This window comes from Trachemys scripta, chromosome 11 (genome assembly GCF_013100865.1).
Source record: "Trachemys scripta elegans isolate TJP31775 chromosome 11, CAS_Tse_1.0, whole genome shotgun sequence".
NCBI classification, from domain to species: domain Eukaryota; kingdom Metazoa; phylum Chordata; order Testudines; family Emydidae; genus Trachemys; species Trachemys scripta.
The window spans coordinates 62,597,829-62,612,546 of NC_048308.1; the positions used below are offsets into that span (position 1 = coordinate 62,597,829).

At 43.5% G+C, this 14,718-nt stretch overlaps 1 protein-coding gene across 24 annotated transcripts in view; it reads left to right on the forward strand.

Annotated features, from left to right (window-relative positions):
- MAP2 (microtubule associated protein 2) overlaps positions 1-14,718 on the forward strand; it is a 350,150-nt gene that overhangs the window by 59,459 nt on the left and 275,973 nt on the right. For all 24 annotated transcript variants that reach the window (XM_034785842.1, XM_034785840.1, XM_034785849.1 and 21 more), the window contains exon 2: positions 8,467-8,525. The gene's annotated coding sequence lies outside the window, so the exon portion shown is untranslated. The remainder of the gene's footprint in view (positions 1-8,466; positions 8,526-14,718) is intronic.

Consider the following 14,718-nt stretch of genomic DNA (forward strand, 5'->3'; position numbering starts at 1 on the left):
ATCCCTATCTGGGGTGCTTTGTTCCACAGCATGTTGCACACGGCAGGGGGGAGAAAGGAGAAGCAAAGCCCTATGGAAAAACATCCCTTACCAAGAGTCTCAGATGAATCGAGCATTTTTGAGTTCTTAAAAGGATTGTGAGTGCTTTAGCTATATCCAAATTAAGCAAGTGAGGTAACTCTCTGCCTGAGAAGGATGTAAAATGTAGGGCTTCTCTCCTTGCAGGGCACGGGGTTCTGTACTGCTGCCAGCCAAGCTGGGGAGACAATGGGAAATTGCAGCTTGAAGGGAATGTTCTATCAGCGTTAGGGGATTTTTCTGAAAGCAAAGCAAGTAATTGTAGTTCCTATTGAGATAGCAACGTTGCCCTTTAATGTGAAACAAAGTAAGGGTTGGATTTTCACTTCCTCCCAACTTCATTTTTGCTTAGATCTTCTGTAAGGCCAGAATCAGTTTGTCCCCTTTGAGTATCCAAACAGCATCCAGCACACTCACGAGTAGCTCTCTTTCTTCTGTAGAGGAGTAAGGATGGCCCAGTTAGGGCACTACCCTGGAACATAGACATCCTGTGTGACCTGGGGGGAAGTCACTTATGTTCAGCTCCTCAAAGGTATTTAGGTGTCTAATTCCCATTGATTTCATTGGGGTTAGGTGCCTAGTTCTGGGCCTTCGTCTCTCTATGCCTCAGCTAACCATCTATAAATGGGGATAATGAGTAGGAGTAGGGGGAAATTAGTATGGAGGAAATTAGGTTTAGATTTTGTAATCTCCCTGGTCACTCAATAACAGACCTAAAGTGGCAATTCTTCAACAACAAAACTTCAAAAACAGACTCTAATGTGAAACTGCAGAACTGGAATTAATTTGCAAACTGGACACCATCAAATTAGGCCTGAATCAAGACTGGGAGTGGTTGGGTCATTACAAAACCTAAACCTAATTTCCCCCAAACTAATTTCCCCCTACTGTTACTCACACCTTCTTGTCAACTGTTTGAAATGGGCCACTCTCATTACCATTACAAAAGTGATTTTTCCTCCCTTGGTATCCTACTGTTAATTGAATTGTCTCGTTAGACTGACCTCCCACTTGGTAAGGCAACTCCCATCCTTTCATGTGCTGTGTATTTATACCTGCTACTGTATTTTCCACTCCATGCATCTAATGAAGTGGGTTCTAGCCCACGAAAGCTTATGCTCAAATAAATTTGTTAGTCTCTAAGGTGCCACAAGGATTCCTTGTTGTTTTTGCTGATACAGACTAACACAGCTATCACTCTGAAACCTGTCACCATGTAAGGTAGAACAGGAGTAAAAACTTATTTTTTCTCACTGTAGTCAGTAGTTAGCACCTTCAGTTCATACAGGGAGCAGATCTATTGAGTTGGAAAGTGTCACTGTTACATACTGCATGCACTTTTCCAAATGATACTTCATTCATTTAATTGCTTGATGGTGTATATCCTTTAAGAGGCATGGTTCCCTTTGCAGTCAATAGCAAAACTGCCACTGATTTTAAGGGTGCTGGATCGGGCCTTGTGAGTAACTATAAGGGAATCTCAAATAATTATTTTTGACACACTCCAAGAATTCAGTTTTTGCAAAAAGAAACCAAAGATACATTTCAAACATCCTTTTCATTACTCCAGAACTAAGAACAACCTGTTTCATTGCATGATGCATTGAGGTAAACATATGGGTCAGATCCACAGCTGGCTTAAATTGTGTAGCTTGCCTCCTGGACTTCATTGGAGCTATGCTGATTTCTACTAACTGGATTCCTCACCTTTAATATTTTATCTTGTGAAAGAGAAAATAGGTTCCAGTGAGTTCTGTAAGTCTCATCATTGGAAGTTGCACATCACAGTTTAATTGCATCATTGGGTCCTGGTTCATAACTAGGGCTCCTAGATGTTACAGTCATATGTACTGACATTCCACTTTCCCTGGGGGTACTTGACCCCTGCTCCGCCCCAGGCCCCACCCCCACTCCATCCCTTCCTCCAAGGCTCCTGTTCTGCCTCTTCCTGCCCCTGTCCCCCCCCCCGAGCGCACCCCACCCTCGCTCCTCCCCTTAGCCCGCAGTGCCTCTTGCACGCCACTAAAGAGCTGATCTGCGGTGGGCGGGAGGTGCTGGGAGGGAGGGAGCGGCGCTGATTGGTGGGGCCACCGGCAGGCCAGAGGGCTCGGGGGGTGGGGGAGGAGCTGATCAGTGGGACCGCTGTGGGTGCTCCATCCCCGGAGCACCTACGGAGTCGGTGCCTATGGTTACAGTAATACAAATAATAAATAATATTTGCATTTGTAAATGGATATGTATTGTATCTGTGGCCTTATTCTTAGAACAATTAAATAGAAAATTGAACCCTTTAGAAGGGGAATATTAGGGTATGTCTACACTACCCGCCGGATTGGCGGGTAGCGATCGATCTATTGGGGATCAATTGGTCGCGTGTAGTGTAGATGTGATAAATCGATCCCCGATTGCTCTCCCGTTGACTGCTGAACTCCAGCTTGGCGAGAGGCGGAAGCAAAGTCGACGGGTGCGGCAGCCGTCGATCCCGCGCCGCGAGGACGCGAAGTAAGTGATTCTAAGTCGATCTAAGATACGTTGACTTCAGCTACGCTATTCTCGTACCTGAAGTTGCGTATCTTATATCCATTTTCTCTCCCCATCCCCCAGTGTAGACCAGGCCTTAGAAAAAGAATAAAGAAAACTACAAATGGAAGGAGTTGATGTATAAAACATTGTCAATAGCTTTTTTTCTGATGTGCTAAAATCAAACCTGTGTTTGGCACAAACTTTCTTCTGTTCACCAAAACAATGCAGATGCAAATATGACTTGAAAATTGTATAGACAAGTAATAGATTTAGAGGATCTGATGCTGATCTTAATTTAACCAGTGTAAACCCAGAGTAATGCCATTAAAATAGGGGGAGTTACAAGGGAGCACATTCCATGCAAATAAGAACAGAAACAGGCTCAGAATGTTTATGTAGGGTGAGCTTTCCAGAAGGGCTTAGCGTTGGCCTAACTCTGCTCCGATTATCGTCAGTGGGAGTTTTACCATTGACTTCAATGAAAGCAGAATTAGGGCAACACTGATCACGCATGAGAATTTTTAAAAGAGTAATCTGGAAATCAGAGCAAGTTTTAAACAGAAAGAGGCAGTAGGGCTTTCTTACTGACAACTTACTGTGTGAAAACTTACTGATCAGGTGAATTCCTTTCCCTAAAACTGAGAGATTAACGTTTAGGAAGTAAATTTTCAATATAGCATACAGGAAACCAAACTTGAGCTCTTATTAACAATATAATGTTGGGTGTCTAATCTGTTTTGCACTTCCAGGAAAATGCTCCAAATATCTGTCATGTTACTCAGTTCCTTCACCTCAGAGCTATGCTGTTACAGATTGTTCCTTATGCGTGGACAATCCAAATTGTCTTGTAACATTCTTTACAACCTGTAAAAGTTTGAGGGACTCAGAGAGGCTAATGAAAGTATTGAGGTAGTTGAGAATATCCTTCCCCCAAACAGAGATAAAGTTGTGCTCCCAAGGAAATTCTGGTTTGAAAAAGTAACAGAAGATGCATTTATTGTATTTCCACATAGAACTCTGTGTGTGCTTGGCTGTCACAATGGGCTTCAGACATGAACCTTGGTCAGACATGAACCTTGTGAATTAGCCTTGTGTATTTTCTGGGAAAGAGCCTTTTGAGTACATTCTTTCCTCATTCCACTTTGTTGTTTGACTGAGGACAAAGCAGTCTTGGACATTTCCACAGCTAGCAAGATGCAGATGCAGTCTCTCTGTGAAATGGGTGGTGGTCTCAGTCTGGTTGCAGCGGATCACATTGCTGATCTTATCTCTACATTTGTCACAAATTGGTACCTGTGTTTATCAGTCTGCAGTGAGGAAAAAGGCATGGAGAATGACGAGGTATCCCCTCCAGTGCCTGACTGAGGCCCACCGATGGACCTTGTTGAGAGAATCTTGCACTGTTGTTGCCATGCTGGTTAGATGGAAGACTTCAACGACCAGAGCTGTCATTCTAACCTCTCTCCCATGTAGTTCACGCAAAAATGATAGCATTGCCCAATTTGATTTAAGGGAAGGAGGGTCAGAATTCAGTATAGGTGTGTCCTTTTAAAAACACCTCTAATTTTATTAGTCACCATGTGTGGGGGGGGAAAATGCCAACACACAGAATCACTAATTGTTTTGCTCTGAGTCAGAGACATTGGTGTGGCCCTGTTTATTAGGAGTCGTTTCCTAAATTTGCACTGGGTGTTCACCAAAAGCCGATGAGCAAGGCCTGTGATTCTTAAAGCCCTTGAGGCGGTAAAAGAAATTAGGGCATTTCGTTACTGTGAATGAAGAAGGTAGGCAGACAGGTGCCTGTCTCTTTTTATACTGTGCTCATAACTTGAGTACATAGGAACCACCAAAATTCCATGAATTCTATGGTCCTCACCCTCTCAGCAACATCTCAGGACCGAGGGTGTCAAACTTCTTGCAGATCCAGCAATATTAGCCTGGACATTTGTCCTGTCAATGAGTAAACATGTTGTGGACTGTGCCTTTAAGATGCAATACATTCACATTTGTTGGAGCCTCTTCAGTTATGTCTCTGTGTTAGCTGCCTCTGTGTCTGATAAAGCTCAAGATACCAAACCAATTACCAGTTCCTCGTCTGAATCCTGACTGGGAGGGGCCTGAGATACTGGCAGAGGTCAGGGACTACTGGACGGGGTTTGTTGCCCATTTCTCATCTGTCTTGCCCAGGAAAGAAAGGTTAGAGGCAAGTTGTTAACAGGCAGCATTTTTTCACTGGCAGTTACTGACTATTTTAGGGCAAGAAGCAGCCTTCATAAAGAACTTCAAATCTTTAGTACACGTCACTGCATTTTAGGGTGGGGCCAGTACGGCTGTTGAAGACAAATCTCATTTAGCGAGTCTGACAGGATTAGAGATGATTTTCTTCTCAGACATATGGAGTTAACCTATGATAATAGGGTCCCTCCCAACTGAAATATTTTAGGGAATGACTCTTCATTTGCTGGTACAGAGAGGAGGGAGGAAGCAGATCAGCAGGTTTTTCCCTCCTCTTGATTATGCCTCTAACTTTACATCCTCTCACAAGTACTGTCTGTATAATTGACACATGAAACCGATCTGTTTTTCTTTTCAGTGTGTTGTCTAATGATTAAAGCAGGAGACTGAGAGCCAGGACTCCGGGGTTCTCTTCGCTGACTTGCTGTGACTTAGGCCAGTCACATATCCTGCCTGTCACTCAGTATGACCCTGATCCAAAGCCCATTGAAATCAATGGGAAGACTCCCATTAACTCCAGTGGTCTTTGGATCAGGCCCTCTATAAAATGGAGATCTAATAATCCCTACCTCACGGGAGTATTGTGCGATGTAATAACTTTAAAGAGTTGGAATTCCTATTACTATTTGTCATCTTGTCTATCCTCCCCCCTTCTGTGCGTAGCAATGAAGATTTTAATATGTTTTTGTTCAGTCGCGATGACTAAATAACAAAGACATTTTTTGCCACCGGCACTCTCTGGCAGTGGTTAGTCATCTGGATAGCAGTGCAGTGGTTCAGGGCAGCTGTAAGCATTCCTGCCATGCCACCTGCTTTTCTTGGATTAAAGCTGGAAAGGAAACTTAGGCAGTGCAATGAAACACAGTGCATAAATAATATTTAATACGTTGCTTGTATGTATAGTCACTGCTTTCCTTCCAAGAACTGCAAAGCACTTAATATCATGAATTAAGCCTCATTATATCCATGCAGGGTGGTAGGGATTACTGTGCGCATTTTACATTGCGGGGGCAAGGGAAGTAGGAAAGAGAGAGTTGAAATGACTTCCTCTAGGTCACACAATAGGTTAGTTGTCGAGCCAGGAAGAGCACTTGGGAGTCCTTACTTCCAGTCCCTGTCATTTAAACCCTTGGCAATGTTCCTTCCTTAAAGATATTCTGTAGAACGTCTCTGTGATGCGCAATAAGAACCAGCATCTGTAGGTCTTGTCGCATTGAGTTGCCGTTTGTGAATACTTTATTTTATTTGCTCGTGGGGTTCCCTGAAGTGAGTCAGCTGTCAGTAGAGCGATCAGTCAGGTCTGCCATTTTATCCACATTTTCTTCATTTGCTGGCCTTTGGTACTTCTTACTTAGTGCTCTCATTACTACCTTTGCTAAACCAGTACCTTGGGCTTGATCTAGCCATAGGAGGACTGTAACAGGGTGGCCTGCCCCTTTAATGGCCTGTGGCTAACCAGCCACATTCAATCAGCCCTGCCTGTGCCATAATTAGCAGCCTCCCTTCCTAAAGGGGCAGCACTAATTGGGGTCAGGTAGCAGCCTGAAACACCTGAACCTCATAAAAGGGTTGAAAGAGAAACCCCAGGAAGCAAGCTGGGTTCATGAAGTGACTGGAACTCAGTGCTGTATCCCGGAGCAGAGAGACTGAAAGCTGGGAGCTCAGTTCATCGGAAGGGCTGAAGGGAAGCCCAAGCAGGGTGGAAGAACTTGTGTGACCCTGAAAGGAGATTGAACTCTGAAAGTGACCCAGCTGGAGGGCAGAGCCACATGAATCCCTGGGAGAGGCAGAAAACCCAGGGGAGGGGGCACTGAGGTAGGGAATGCCTGCCGACCCACACTCAGCCAGCTGGGGATGCTACAGGGCAGCTATGCCCTGTGACAGGGACCTTCTGCACATAGGTCTTCTCTCCACCATGTGGAAGGGAGAGGCTTAGCTTACCTTCCCAGTACCTCCTTTCCCCTCTCCAGACCCCACACAGCCTGTGCAGGGGGAGAGGAGGGTGGAAAGTGAGCGGGCCAAGGGGAGGAATGGGTGGAGGCAGGGAAAATGCTCAGAGAGAGTCCCTGGAGTGGGGGTGGGAGGACATAGCCTGGGGCAGTATTTCCTTTTTGCAGGATTTTCCTTTGGGAGATCTGAGGGGGACCAGGACCTGGGAGAGTCCCCCATATTGTGGCACGATGGAGCCAGAATGCCAGGGTGAGAGGTGGGGGTGGAACTCTTGTGGGGTCAGGTTTCCTGGGGATGTCTGAGGCAAGGCCTGTGGTCTCTCCCAGGAGTGGAAGGGTTAGTATGGTGGGATATCTGTGAAAGGATGGGATTTAGGATGATCTAGCCCTTTTTATTAGCCAGGTTTCATGCAGTTTTTACACTAAGCCGCTCATATTGCCAACAGTGAGGAAAGCGATTTCTTTGTTGCTCAAATGTTACCATACATTTAGTGCTTAACCCATTAAATAAAATATAATTTTGTAAGGACTTGCCTTAAACTTTGGCTTCCAGTATCTTCAGAGCTAATTCTTTCAGTCCTATGGTCCATTATGAAATCAGGCCCTAGCCAGGGAAAATGGCCACCCTACTGAGAGGGAAATAGCTAGGGTGACCAGATAGCAAGTGTGAAAAATCGGGACAGGGGGTGGGGGGCAATAGGTGTCTATATAAGAAAAAGACCCAAATATTGGGACTGTCCCTATGACATTGGGACATCTGGTCACCCTAGAAATAGCTCTGGACGTTGCACAGAGAAAATGAAACACTGACCAGTATTTCTAAATAGTGCCTGAAAAATTAGTTTGAAGAGGCAGTGTGGTCCAGTGGATAGGATACTGGATGGCTCCTCTAGAGACCTGCAGGTCACTTCATCTGTGTTTCCTCTTTCACCCTTTGCTTTAATAGAGCCCTTCTTGGCAGGGTCTATCACCGTTTGTCTGTACAGTGCCTAGCACAATGGGGCCTGATCTCTGTTTGACGCTAGAGGCTGCTGTAATACAGTTGTTAATTTACTTAGTTGACTCATATTTTAATTGCTGGCATTTTTCTTAAATATGGAGTCACAAATGTCTTATTCAGTGAGAGCATAAATAAGGGGTAAGATTCTCTTTCAACAGGTGTCTTGGCAACCCACCCAAAAGACAGTTTGGCCCAGGTCCTCAGCTTTGGGTGAGGAGTACACACAGCAATTCAGAAGGGAGGAAAGATGTGCAAAGGTGGCTTGAAACCACCTCTGCTCCCCCAATCCTAGATCTGCAGTTCCCTGGCATAAGTCAGTGCAGCAGAAGGCAGCAGAAGGCAGAGCTGCTCTGACTTGACTGGCTGGCAACAGTCCAAGCGGATGAAGCCCAGAAAAGCCCTGGCCACCCCCTCTACATTGGCAACCAGGAAGGGTGATGTCCTCGGAGCTACAACACAGACTTCACACCACAACTGGGTCACCCTATGCTCATATGTTCCTCCCATTATAGCTGGCTATGCCCCTTCTAGATGTGCTTTACTTTGCACCAGAATAAAGTAGCTGCCTCACAAGGCCTCTGAATCTCCTTATAACCTTCGACTGGACTAAATGACCGTTTAACATCGAAGAGCCTTTTCCTCTAGTATCTGTAACCGACTGAGGTATTTGTTTTGTTTCAGACTCTGGAAATCTGATCTAAGCTATCCTGTGACTGACAACTTTACAGCTACACCAAGAGGTGGGTTTTCTGTTTATGTTGGTCTAAGATTCCCTCATTCCAGAGCTTGGACAACACTGAGCATCCCTGATTTTACTATGTCTGGTCAACTAGCCAATTCCTATGGACTCCCAAACAAAATGAAGATTGTTTCTCGAGTTCTGTATGCGTGTGCTCACGTGTATTTTGGTGGTTTTTTAAATGAAATAATGAGCACATTTGCTCAGCCTTACAGTGGATGGGTTTCTGAAACAGAAGAAACTCTAATGAAAACAAAAATGCACAGTGAATTTGCCAACTTCTTTGTACAGATGTTTCTGTTTTCAGTAGAAATTGTCTTACAGACAGTGTCAGTTAACATATCCAAGAGCCAGGCCTACTGAGCACAAGTACTGTAAACTGAATCAACAACAGAGCATTTTTCGATTCTCAAATATCACGTTTTGGCGGAGCAGCTGCCAAGAACATTTACCGCAAAATGAACTGATAGACAGTCTATCAGTTACAACACGGAATTCATTGTCTGAGGTTTCTTTTCTCTGTTTTGCCCAACCATTTTATTGGGGATGTTTATAGAATACACTAATGCAACCCAACCGCAGATGCAACCAGAAATGTTAGTTTGTGGAACTTAATGGAGCATCCTATCATTATCTACTAAGAAAAAGATTATATAACAAGGGTGTACACAATTCTTCACTGGGGGAGGGGCTGGAGTTAAAAAATAATAAAACAGCTGCTGACTGTTGTTTTTACACTATCTAATTATTGTAGCAGGGACAATCCCCTGATAACTCCCAGTTTGCTCTTTTCAGTCTATGAGAGGTACCGCCCTCTGATGGGCTTGATTGTTTGAAGTCTCTCTCTTTCCCCCAGGGTGTCAGCTGGCTGTTGGAGCCAGGGCCAGGCCGAAGGTCTCTCCTGCAGCAGGGTCGAGCTCTTTCCTCCCTGGTTGGGATATGGCTCAGCAAACAGTGTCTCCTCTCCTTGGGAAGGGGAATTCTGTGTACCTGGGTGAGGTTCACTGGCTGTGCTTCTCCCATTATTTCTGCAGCCAAACTGGCTGTTTCTCTTCTTATCGCATTGTGTGTGTGTTTCTGATCTCTCTCTAGGGAGATCTGGATAGGTCCAGCCACCTGCCACTCCTGTGGGGCTGACTCCCAGAGCCTCTTGATTGGCTTCTCGCTTTGGAGGGAAAAAAGCTCATGGAACTTGTGTGACTTGGGAGGCCAGGCATCAGGGAGCCCCTTCTTTGCTGTCCTTTTGCATCAGTCCCATCATGCCTGGGAGTCAAAGAGCCTCCAGCTGCCATCTTATTTGTAGTCATTGCCTTGTCAGCATCTCTGGGTGAGAAAGGAACCCAGGTGGTGAAATAAACAAAACATAAAAGCAGTTGTTTTCCAGTGTAATCAGCTGATCAGCTGTGAGGTGTTTCCTTTCTTCAGTCTGCTACATTCTAGACTGTCCTACAAAGAACACAGTGACTATAGAAAACCAAGAGGCCAGCTAAATGCTCCAGTTTGCCCAAGGATTGTGTGTTTTTAATTCTGAAATCCTATGCCATTCTTACTAAGTGAGGATTGACTGAGTGAACTACAAACAACATGTACTGTTTGTGTTTTCCAGGTGATAAAATGAAATCTTTTAATGAGTTAAAAATACAGTAGAACCTTATTTATCCAAACCTCCATTATCTGGCCCTCTGTATTAACCTAACCGGGCAGCAGGGCTTGGGCTGTCAGTCCCGGGTGACGGGGCTGACAGTTGGAGCCCGGTCTCCTGGGGCTGACTGCCAGAGCCCTGCTAATTCTCCTGATTATCCGAATTTTTGATTCTGATCTTTCCCTCGTCCCAATTAGATTGGATACATGGATTCCACTGAATTGGGGAGGAGGGGCAGATAAAATTCCCCCAAGCCATAGTTGTCCATGCCCATGTATAAGTTCAGACTGCTATTTGCCCTGATTCTGATGCCACTAAGTCAATGGCAAAACTCTGCATGACTTCAATAGGAGAGTAAACAGGCATCGTTTTTTTTCTTTGTTAGCAGCTCTTTGTTGACTTGAACATGTGCAGTTAAAACAAGTACTGAATAGTCACTGCATGGCAAAGGGGCACTTACCTGGCTTTGTAGATGTGCACTGTGGGCCAGGTCCTCAGAAGCTGTAAGTCAGTCTAACACCAGTGATTTTAATTTTAAAAGTACACTGTTGAAGCCAGTCGGAGTTTTGCCTTTTACTTTGTGTGAGCAGGTTTGAGCACTGAGGTCCAGATTTTTAAGGGTACTTAGGCATTGCTATCCTGAATGCAGCCACAGCTAAATACCCTTAGAAATCTGTGCCTAAATCCTGGAGAATATGTACCTGAATGTGCTGCCTGCTATTAATAAAACCTAATCACAAATAACAATAGGTTTTAGTTGACATATCTGATCAATTCATTCACACATTTTGCCATACTATCACTTCTATTACAGTAAGACCTAAAAGTCACAACTAACATGGGGTGGGGTGGGGAGGGATTTTGCTAGATGCTTCATACACATGTCGTATGAGATAATCCTCAGCCCAAAGATCAAAGCTAAGCCTGGCTTCCTTAGGAAACACTGCATTTGAAATTGATTTTGCAGACTTTTAATTCTACCTCTGTAGAACTTAATAGAAAGAAATGAAAAAACTTGAACATTTCCAGAAACCCTTCTGCTTGCTCTGAGCCAGGTTTTTCAGAAGTGCTTGGCTCCCACAGGTGGGGCAAGATTTTCAAAAGTGCTTGGGTCACATTTAAGCATTTAAATGAAGAGCCAAGATTTTCCAAATTTAGAGGAATGTGTGCAGAACATTTCTGAGTACCTGGGTGTGGATTATCTTCTTTAGCCCCTTCCATTCCATTTAATGTCTTCACATGTCCATGCACATACGCACATGGGGCTATGACTTTTGAAGGTGCATTTGCTAACTTGAATGATGCAGTAAAGATATGGCAATGGCTTATGACCAGTGTACATGGAACCACACAGATGCTGCTTCACTGAAGTTAGAACAGGTTAATGAGATGTTAAGTGACCTTCTGAGGATGGACTGTGCTTCCCAAAAATGATTTCAGAAGAATGTTAATTCCGTTCTTTAACATCTGCTATTAAACGACTCACATCGTCCATTTAGCTACAGTATAGACTGTGCTTGATCTGATAATATCCAGAAACAGTTGACCATGTGGAGAAGTTTTATTCTCTTCTGTGCACAAAGGGAAGAGAAATTACTTCTTAATTAAATGTAGTAATCAATTATCTGAATTGCATTTTAGTAAACCAGACGTATAGCAATTTCCATCTATTTGCCAAGGGAAGACACAGCCTAAGACCCAATGAAGATTTTTCAGTTGAAATTTTATTAGTTGCCCAACTTTTCTCTTTCACCAATATTAATCTTCTTTCTCCTCTCCTCCCCTCCCCCACAAATCCAGGCCATGTTCAGATCCAGCTGTTTCCATCTCCACAATACATACAGAACTTCACCTGTCCCCTTCTGTCTTGACTGATAAATCATCTCTCCCTGCCCTGATTGCCTCTCACCTGCATTACTGCAGCCGCCCTGATACCCATATTGCTCCTTCCTGCCAATCTAAAATCCAGCTACAAAAATTATCTTCTTTTTCTCTTACTCTGACCTTGTCTCACCACTTTGTGGATACCTATGCTGGCTCCCTCTTGCCCAGCCCACTGAGGTTAAATTTCTTGTCTGGCCTTCAAGGCGCTACACAAATTCTCTCTCATCTGCATATCCAAACTCATATCACTGCATTTTCCTCACCCCTCCACTCTACCAGCAATGTCGATTTCAATGCTGCAGCTTCCACGCCTTTTTCTATGTAGCCCCTTTGCATGGAACATCCTCCCCACCCACTTCACCAAACCATCCAGGTCCCTCCTAAAGACTCCCTGTAAGGTTGATTGAAAATTTTCAATAGAGAAAATGTTTGGTTTGTCTATGAAAACCTGAAACATTTTCACAAAAACTCAACTTTTTCTGTTAAAACTTCTGTGTAATCAAACTGCTAGATAACAACTGAAAACTTGTAAGGTCCGTTTTAAGCTTAACTTTTTTTTTTTTTTTTTTTTTGGTTTGGTGTTTTTCTTAGATAATTGTCATTGAAAAAACTTCTTTGTATCAACATTTCTCAGTGAAGAGAGGGAGAATAAGCATTTCCTGACCATCTCTAACTCCTTATAACTTCCACAAGGCACAAACCAAAAATAACGATAAGATTTTTTAAAAAAGCACAAAAGGCATTTAAGTAGGTGAAAGTCCTATTGATGGTCAATGGGGGGGCGGGGCACTAATGTCCCATTTGTTCCTTCCTCTAAAAATGATACACAACCGCTGTTCTCAGGGCATCCCATCTTTTCTGCTTCTGTCTTTGAGATTTCAAGCTCTTCAGGTCAGGGACTGTGACTGTTTTATCTGGCTCCCAGACTATTGGCAGAGCTTAGCAAATAACTAGAATTTGCTCTGTCTTCTAGACTGCCGAGCTGTCATCCCACTGCAGAATAGTAGTTCACCACTGTCACTTTTCTCAGGTAATATAGTACCAGCAAAATTAATCCCTGGTGTAATTTCATTGGTTTAAACAGAAGTAATACACCTTCTCTTACTGCTTTGTTTTTAATGGTGATGCCTGTATTTTCTATGTCAATACGCAGCAATAATTTAAAACAGTGGTTTTCTTACAAACAGTGGTTCAGATTGTGCTCTGTCTGCTCCTTTGTCTTTCAGTGAAATGGGTATTCTGTTTGTTTCTGTGTTTTTGTTTTTGTTTTAAATTATAAGGATCCAGGAATTAACAGTTTAGTTATTTTTTAGAGGCATTTGTTCACATATAAGTGTGAGGTCTTCCGAGATGTCTCTGATAGGTTCTCTTTAATGCCTTAGAGAAACTAAAGGCTTTCTCAAAATACACATGGCATAGGAGAAACAGAAAGGAAAAATATACACACTCGGTAAATGAGAGCCAGGGAGAAATATAAACACATTCTCACACACACTTTGGCTATAGTGTCATCAAAAGTGACCCAAACAATATGCCACAAGGTTCCATGTGCTGATTAATCATTACTGATATTTCTCTTATCTGTAATGATGACGGTAATTATATCAAAAATAATATTAACGCATAAGAGGCACTGTAGTGGTGACTACCACTTACGAGTTAGTGAGGACATAGCACAAAAGCAAGGTAGTGCTAGGTGAAGGGGAGGATAGGAAGGATGACCCAGTAGTTAGAATGCTAGCCTAGAACTTGGCAGACCTGGGTTCAAGTCCTTGTTCTGCAACATGCTTCCTGTGTGACCTTGGACAAGTCAGGAGGGTTTAGGCTCCTAAATGTGTTTTGAAAATGAGATTTAAGTGCCTGAATCAATTAGGCATTGCAATGTTGAGCACAGCAATGCCTAGGTAGCTTTAAAAGTCTGGGCCATAGTCTCTCTGTTCCCCGTCTATAAAATGGCCAAATAGCGCTTCCTCACCTCACAGGGATGTTGTGAGGTTACAATATGCTAACAATTGTGAGATACTCAAGTACTGTGGTAATAGGGGGCCTGATAAGTACCTTAGATGGAAATGTATTGTATCTGTAATGCCTAGGTTTGCATAAGCACAAGTAGGGGAATCTCAAGTAGGAAGTAGAGAGGTTAGTTTACCCCTATAGTTGGCACTGTGCAACTGCTGCTGGGATACTGTGTCCAGTTCTGGTGTCAATAATTGAAGCAGGCTGTTCGTAAATTGGAGAGGGCTCAGAGAAGAGCCACGAGTGATTAAAGGATTAGAAAACGTGCTTTATAGTGATAGATTCAAGGAGCTCAATCTATTTAGCTTAACAAAGAGAAGGTTAAGGGGTGACTTGACTACTGTCTATAAATACCTACATAGGGAACAAATATTTAATAATGGGCCCTTTAATATAGCAGAGAAAGGTGGAACATGATCCAATGGCTGGAAGATGAAGCTAGACACATTCGGACTGGAAATAAGGCATACGTTTCTAACAGTGATTGGATGTTGTACTAAAATATCTGCTGTAGGAATTATTTTGGAATAATTATAAATGTTCTACAGGAGGTCAGACTAGATGATCATAGTGATCCTTTCTGGCCTTGGAATCTATGAAGTTGCTGAACCCTGGTCATGAGAGCACACATAACTAGCTGCCCGTGACTTTA